The sequence below is a fragment of the Anas platyrhynchos genome, chromosome 3, assembly GCF_047663525.1.
Source record: "Anas platyrhynchos isolate ZD024472 breed Pekin duck chromosome 3, IASCAAS_PekinDuck_T2T, whole genome shotgun sequence".
Lineage (NCBI taxonomy): Eukaryota > Metazoa > Chordata > Aves > Anseriformes > Anatidae > Anas > Anas platyrhynchos.
Window position 1 is genome coordinate 41,404,627 of NC_092589.1, and position 8,424 is coordinate 41,413,050.

Sequence of the window (8,424 nt, forward strand, 5' to 3'; positions counted from 1 at the left end):
GGGCCTGACTATTCAGAATTGTTAAGAATGCATAATTCCTAGCTGAATTCTCTTAAAAGTATGTCTTTGTGACTTACAGAGGAAATGATAACAATCTCCTAGCCTTCTTAATATGTGAAAGGTCTTTTTCTTCTTTTTTAAAGAATTAGCCATGGCAAACTGTTTTCCAGGGATCTGATTTCTGCCCTTCAGACTTCTACAGATGTTCTTGAAATACAGCACAAAGGTACCTTGCTGATAAGCAATTTGCTAGTTCTCGCTTTGTGTTTATCCCTGGCAGAAATCTATGTTAGCATGTATGCAAACAGTAGTGTTTAAATGCTTCATTAATACAAAGGATAAATAAGTGTAGAATACAATGACAAAATGAGCACAAGCATCTGTTCAAGGATACCAAATGTTAAGCTATCTGTAAACTTTGTAATTATTTCGTTGTTCTTTCTCTATAAAAAATAAACAGATTAATGCAGAGATTCAATTGTCTTTCAGATATTTATGTTGTAAAATAATAAAAGTGTGACAGTGACGGCTAGTCACTGGCAAATAGATACAGACTTTTACTGGGCTGAAAGGCTTTATGGCAGGAGTAATGCTGAGAGATCTGCAGTCTGTAGACCTTCCTTGTGTACAGTTTTCTTAACATAAAAGTTATGAACTCTGCTCTGAGAGAAGGCTATTGCAATTGTATTTTTGGTACAGTCTAGAAATGCTTAGATGGGGCATAGATCTGGAGAGGCTCATTAAGCCAGTACCTGGGATGAGCTTTGGTTCTCACGTTATTCCGCTAGTCTTGGAGGACCAAATACTTCAGAGTTCTTGCTTAAAATTCTCCCCAGTCCAAAGTGAACAATAGGAGTGGTTTTTATTTAGACATGAGAGCAGCAGGGAAAAGTTGACAGAATATCCTCAAATTTCCTGTGAATCTCCAAGGGAAAAGTCAGTGTGTGACATTCCCACAATGCACTGTAAAACCTGTGGTAGATGACTGAGGCTTTGATGCCATTAAGATTAGTCCTGAAATAGGTGTCTTCCAGCTTGGGCACACCACCACATTTCTGACAGGGTAGTCAGAACTACCCTAGATCTGACAGACTATATTAATTAACCAGGGGTTTTCCCAAAGTTAAGATAAAATAAGGAAAATCGTCTTCTTCCCTTCACTCAGTTTCCATATTCTAGTGTGGGCCTAAATCAGGAAATTCAGAATGTCATTGAATTTATCTTTGCATAGTCTTAGTTCTTACACACACAAAGATAACAACGTATCTGTTGTCTCAGATCAAATCATCAGCATTATGTATATTAATAATAGCGGTAATTACCATTTTACAGAAATATGGGTTTTAAAAAAAGACTTCCCAATACAATCTATTTTTATTTACTTTTGTTATTGTATCTTTAGAATGACTTTGTTCAGTTCTGTTCTTTTGAAGATGACTGACCTATTTTTTTAACTTGTGCATTGTTGCACATTTCATCAGTCTTAGAAATAATATTTTCACGTTGCTCAAGTAACTTAAGACCTTCTCTCTTTGTCAGATGTGCTCTGGTGCTTACATGTAGTCCTGAAAATGCTATTACCTGACAAAGTTCTAGTGGAACTGGTGTAATACACACATCTAAGGCATCTGAGACTTTTGGTCTCCTATAGAAAATCTGGCACCGGTACAGCCATCTAGGTTATTGGATGTGTTTTTATTGGAAAAACATCCTGGCCCAACCACATCTATAGATATAAAGACATACTGTGTTGCTGCTTCTCTATACTGCTATTTCCTTTCTAGATTGAAATAGGTGATACTGCTAAGAGTACAAATCTAACTGCATCAGTATTAAATGTTGTCTTAGCTGTACCTGACATCTTGCTGAAAATTGTGACATAGGCTCCTAAGTACTAGTCTCCTTTGAAACCAAGAGTTAAGGTCTAATTCCATGAAACATCTCCTCCCTCTTTTTAGATTTGGGCTTTTTGTCTGTTCAGCTCTTCTGAAAATTTTTACAGTTAGGTTTCTGCTGTCAAAACAGATCAGGATTTAGATGTCAGGTAGGTCATTGGATATTACTATTTCAGTATCTTATTAATGGTAAAACAAGGATTAAGAAAAAGGTGAATGAAGAGTAAGTCTCCAAACTTTTGGATAAGAACCAGCTCTCACCAGAGATGAGTCCATGCTAATGTTGTGCTTCTTATATGAAACTTATTTTGAACTTCCTTAGAATTTTTGAGGCAGTCATCTGAAAACTAAGCAGCATGGCTGCATAAAAAGTAAACAAATGCTTTAGATGTGGTGGGCAGATCAGATTGGATATGAGTTCTAAGAATGTACAAAATTAAGTCAGCTTTATTTAGCAACAGAATGGTTACTGCACAGTGGTAGCACCACACGTGACACTTCCCGAGCATTGCAACACCCTTAACCAGAGAGATTCGGCATAGAGATGACTGTTCTTGGCCTTGCTGAGAATACCAGCAAGATGTCTAACCATTGCCAGTTGTCACATGTTGAGGCACATACAGAAAAAAAAAAAAAAAAGTATGTATAAAAATGTGCAGTTGTCCCCTAGTAAGTCACACTGAATAGTACCTAGCTAAGCATTACAGCCTCTGGATTTCAATAGCTCACTGAGGGACTCCTCCCATGAGATATCACATCTGGAGGATCATAGCTGGCCATCAGAGAGAAACATGGGTCTACTGGTTTAACAGGAATGATGGTTTGGTCTTGAGCTTCCCTAGGACTGTCACAGTTGCAATGTCATCCAGTCCATATCATCTATTGATCTGCAGTTTCCTTTTGATTTCAGTATCGATTGTGTAACAGAAATATTTATTTATTTATTTATCCAGACTGTCACAAAGTTTCTACTACCTTTTTGTTTTTCTGGTACTGCGAGGGACACCACCACCACCACCCCTCAAAAAACAAACAAACAAACAAAAAAACCCACACTTTTTTTGTGTCTATCTCATCTGGGCAGCACAAAAATGCCTTTGCAAGAAGGACCAGCAGTTGCTGGGATACTCATCATGCACTGTATAGTTTTGCATCTTCTCCTCCTTCTGATTTTGCTCTGAATTGTCTGATAACTTTAAAGCATCAAACAAAAGAACCATAAAGCAAAGGTAGGACTTTGTCTTTGTCTTGGGGCCATTCAGCTCCCAAGAGAACTGAAAGAGGGTCTTTCTATGTCTGGCAGCAAAAGCAAGTTTTCTCTCTTTCTCTCTCTTTCTCTCTTCTTTTTTCTCTCTCTTCTTTCTTTCTACGCCACCCTCCCCCCCCCCCCCCCACATGCTCTTTCATTCTTGCTCTCACTTGCTTTAAAGCATACATCTGACATAAATTAATCTGCAAGGTTTTTAGTCATTTCCCATCCACTGCTGGGGCAAATTAGACTTGCTGATGTTGTTTTGGCCTAACCCTGCAGCAGCATGAAAGGAATGGCTCAGGGAGAGAGCATGCTCTCCTTGGCTCTTCTTCCATGTACTCTCTGGCCCGCTCAACAAAAAAATGAGTTCAATTGGCCTGAAAGGCACTGGGAGATTGAAAACCCCTCTGTAGTACCTTAAAGAACCAAAATTACTTAATTAATGTGGAGGCCATTATGTGTGGTTACCATATGAATGAGTAAGTGGACTGCCTGAGTTACAGAGCAGGAAAAAGGAGAGGATATCTGAGGTCAGCCTTGTCAGGGTAAAGGAATCCTAAACAATGAGGGCATTGGTTTAAGATTGGAGGAAGAATTTGAAAAAGAGCCCTGAGAGTGAAATTAAATGAAGCATGGGAGAGTATTAGTGGAGATTAGCAGTGCTGTGAAGGAACCCAGAGCAGACTGCCAATCGCCCCTGAGCACCGGCAGCTTCAACTTTGCTGCTGAAGACAGGAATTGGGCAGTATGCTGCCAGAGTTTGACTGAAAAGTATTTTCTTGAGCAACATTAAAGAGTTTCTCTTCCACACACCCCCTCTCTTTCGTTGACTTCTGAAAGCGAACATGCCCCCTTTGGCTGCCTTTATTTTATTTTATTTTATTTTTTTTTTTTAATTTTTGCCAGGCGGACTTATGACAAAGTAGAAGAAAGAGTCAAGATTTTAAAAGCACCCTGGCACTCAGTGTAAATGTGAGATTCATTTAGTAGTACAAGGTTGTCATCACTAACATACTGCTTCAGAGAAGGGGATAAAACCTAGTGAAACTAATGAAATTCATGGCAGTGCTAGTCTGAGTTGAATTCAATGAGGAAAAGGATGAGATGTGTTTGCACACGTACAGAATGGAAGGGGTGAATATTGGTATCACGAAAACTAGACTGTTTTCCAAAATCTGCAGGCTTACAATGATCTAAATTTTTCAGAGAGCTCTTTGAGGCCATTTCAAGTTTTTTTTTTTCTTTGAATTTATCTTATCAGCCGTAATGGTGGGCGTTTCCAGAAAGCAGCACCTGTGATAACTCAGTTTTACCATATACTTAAAACAAGAACCAGCTGAAGGCGGTATATTTTGGAAAATGTTGGCTACAGTGTTTATTTTCTTGGTTTTGGTTTTATTTGCTGTCTCTTTGAAGCAGTATTTTCTCATGTGTTCTGGAGTGTTCAGGTTGCTGCATGTGAGTTCCTATCACTTACCTTTCCTACCAGCTGCAAATGGAATTGTTCCTAAAAGGACAGGGAGAGAAAGTGAATCATCTCTCTGAAAGCGCTTTTTTTTTTGTGTGTACAGAAGACAATGGGCTAGACCTTGGATACCATTTGCAAAACTCTCCAAAGAATCCCAAGGTGAGCCTCATCAGGGTCTGTATGAAGTTAGGAATCATGCTAATTTGGGCTGCGCCCTTCTGTTGTGACTCATGATCTCAACTGACTGCATACATCAGATGAGCCTAACAGTCTCAGAGACTGATTCATTATGCAGAGCTAAATGCAGTTTAACTGTGACACCCACTAGCTGGTTGTATGAGCGTAATCTTAGGGATCTCTTTTTGGAAAGCTGCTTTGTCTCCTTCTCTGCATCTTTATTCCTAAAGACTTTATTTTGCAACTGCAAGTCTCAGTCACTGGGGCTTTCAGAACAGCTCCTATGTGCAGCTGGGATGCCAAGGGAGCCCACGTGCCTCAGCTGCCTCCAAGGAATGGACCTAGATGGTGCGGTTGCTTTGGCAATAGACGCTTTAAAACTTCAATGGTTTAAATTCCTAAGACGTTCAGGTGCTTCTGGGAAAGGAGAAGAAGAGAAAATAAACAAACAAAAAGCAACAATTAGTCCTGACTTAATAATCCTAATAAAGTTTTCAAGGGACACAAGAACTGGAGTCTAGCTAGCACTCTAAATTGTAGTAAATTGGTGGGATCCATACAAATGGTGCTTCGTTGCACAAACTGCGTTTCAGAAGCAGATTGGATGACAGTTTCCAATGTTCCCTCTGCTGCAATTGTTTCATTCCTCTGCAAAAGAACAATTTAAGTAATTGAATTTTCCCTCAGGGTAGGAAAAAATTAGTCCCCCTCCCAGCCCTTTCTTTTTCATTTTCCCTTCTATTAATTTAATTGAAACCAAAATTGCTTGAAATATTAAATACCATCGGAGGCCTCCCATTACTAAGGCTAGAGCTGTGTGAGAAATACTTTTCCAACCTGCAAAACTTTTGTGTTTTCCTAAACATTCCTGTTCTGCTCTGGGATAAAACCAAACCCCTTTAAAGGCAGGAGTACATGTGCTTGTGTGTATATATATGGGCGTTAGCGTTAGGAGCCTGGCATGCAACCACCAGAATTTTCACCTTCAAAACGCCTCCTCTTTTTCCTGACCAGAGGAAAGAAGTTGCCCCAAAAGTGACTGGTTCCATGATTTTCTTCTCTACTCAGGACTTGAGCAGGCTTGCTAGCAGGGTGCAGTCTTTCAGTTGAGTGCTCTGCAGTTGTTATGGAGGCCATCAGACATTTGAAATTGGTAGGAACCGACACAGAGCATAGCCCCACAAGTACTTACACTGCATTCAAAATGTAGTCTGGAGCCTGGCTGGGCAAGAAATAAATTCCCTTTAGAAAGCAACGTTGCTCTAGGAGACTTGTGACTCACTAGTCACCAGGGTTTATTTCTGTAGTTGTCACACAGGATTTCATTGGTAGATTTCCAAGCTAGGACTGACTAACACGTTCCACCTGGCCTAATGAAGTGCATATTAATGACTTAAGCTTGACTTTGCAGCAAAGCAGGGGAGGTGCATTCAGACAAGTTGGCCACAGGCTCAGCTGGCAGGCAAAGCTACCTGTTGTGCTACAGATGAGGTTAGTCCCTGATGGCATATTAATTTGAATACAGCAGAAACAGGTCAGGAAGCTCTCCAGACAAAGCCCCTGACTGAACCTGTTGTGTGTTTCTGCTTTTACATTTTTTTTAAAGATAAAAAAAAAGTAATCACACTATAAATGAGAAACAAAGAAGAAAGTAGGGTATTTTGCTTAACTCTAGAGTGAGAACAGCATACAGAGAACTCACACACCCTCTAAACAGTCTGCATTGCTTCTGGTAACAATTATGTGTGTGATGCTCCTGCTAATTCTGAATTGACCATGGAGTTACTCAACATACCCTCCTGCACTGCACCACTGATTGTTCAACATATGGCCTAAACAGAGTTCACAGCTGAGTGTGACTTTCTGTTAGCATAAGGTATAATGACCAAATTTTGCCAAGTATTAATCTAATCAGTACTGGAGGACAAGATTAGTTAGAAATGGTTTATCTTCTAAATGTGTTGCTGGCAATATACTCCTGAAGCATAAGCTATCCCCTTTTCTCCAGTCCCATCTGAATAAAACACAGTAACGCTTTATTTAAAGATTTTTTGTGCTATTTCAAACTGTTTTAACCCTGACAATGCTTCTTAATGAAATCTAATTACAGAAACATGATTTCACTTAAAGAGCTTTTCTCTGTCCCTGCCAGTTCCTAGTAATTAGAAATCTTTTACATTACTAGTCTTTCTTCTGTGTAAACTCTATTACTTAAACTTTCAACTCTTTTTCATGTGTGAACCACAAATATATTAACTTTCAATGACTCACATATTAAGCTAATAAAAATAAAGGCAAGAGGCTAATAACATCATACTCTTATAGAGTTTGGGAATATATGTTTAAATAAAGCTGAAATCTCATGAAAAAGAGAGATGATATATGTAGATCAAAAACTTTTTTTTTTTTTTTTTTTTTTAAGGGATTGTGAATAACTAATCCATTATTAAGATTCCTTTTAATGGCTGCTGCTCCTTCTAATTGGTTAAACTACTTAAGGAAATACTTCAGTGCAGTAATTAGCATAGAAAGCCTGATTGTTTATGTCTTTTGATCATTGATGCTATCAGGGAAGAAGTTGGATTTTAATATTCTTGAGAAGGATGAGTAGAGATCTGACTGCCATCCAGGCCTCTTGGTTGTAACACTATATGTCTAAACCCTTAAGTTGCATATAGTTATCATCTTATTTCCTCTCATCAAATGTTTTCATAATAAATGCCCTTTTTGTACTTTTTATTATAAGGTGTCCAGTGAGAATCAAATAGCTTAGAAGCAAGGGAGAGAGAACACATTCTCCATTTTGTGGCCCAAAAGGACTATATTGTGCCATGGAGATTAATGTTAGCTTTGGGATTTTTAATGAAGTATGTGACATCTATGATTCAGTGTGAATAGTCATAGAAGTTAAGCCGTACACCATCTGCATTTCTGCTGTTTAAATTTGACCTAGGTCAACAAGGTCTAACAGACTAAGGATAAAGAGGTATTTATGCAAAGAAATGCGTCAGCTAGTTTTGGTTTGGCAACTTTACCAACATGTTCTTTTGCTCTGAAAACTGAGAAGGAATCCTCCCAGTTGCAGCTTTCTTACATTTCTAGTGCTTCCATCCTTCAGATGCTGTTGCCTTACTGGGAGATTTTGCTGGTTTTGATTTTGATTCTTTCAAATAACTGATCAGCCCAACGACCAGATGCATACCATGAAGAATGTCAAATTGAAAACTATGACTGGTCTGGGGACAAGTTACAAGTACGTGAAACAACACTTTCAGTAGTCCCTGCCATGTGTCCTGGGCTAGATTCACTTATAGCATCAGCTGTGCCATAACAGTGCATGGTCCTTAGTGACACCTGGTAGTAGAAGTCAGTGGTTTAGCATCTTCAATCTAAATTGCTTACAAACTATATGTCCAGTGATATGTAGTTGTACATTTCTCGACTGATATCAGCGAGGCATTTGTAGTGAATATGAATGAACTTTATTAATTCATATGAAAGAAATTCATTATGGGTGAATAGGTAAAGCTGAAATTTTGATAGATGTAAGGAAAAGTTGTACTAGTTGTGCAGTCCTGCTACCTTTGACAGTGGGCAAGAGTAAAGCTGATTTTAAAAAGCTTGTCAAAGCT

General features: G+C 38.8%; 1 long non-coding RNA gene across 2 annotated transcripts; it reads right to left on the bottom strand.

Annotated features, from left to right (window-relative positions):
* Positions 1–4,736: 4,736 nt before the first annotated feature.
* Positions 4,737–6,939, bottom strand: LOC106015651 (uncharacterized). 2 transcript variants are annotated; one of them, XR_001187830.5, is made up of 4 exons: positions 5,985–6,939; positions 5,776–5,907; positions 5,353–5,440; positions 4,737–5,209 (listed from the first exon to the last, which is right to left on the bottom strand). It is a non-coding gene; the product is annotated as an uncharacterized lncRNA (long non-coding RNA). The 2 variants fall into 2 exon arrangements; XR_001187831.5 differs by lacking the exon at positions 5,353–5,440 and having other exon boundaries at positions 5,985–6,285.
* Between the last annotated feature and the right edge of the window lie 1,485 nt (positions 6,940–8,424).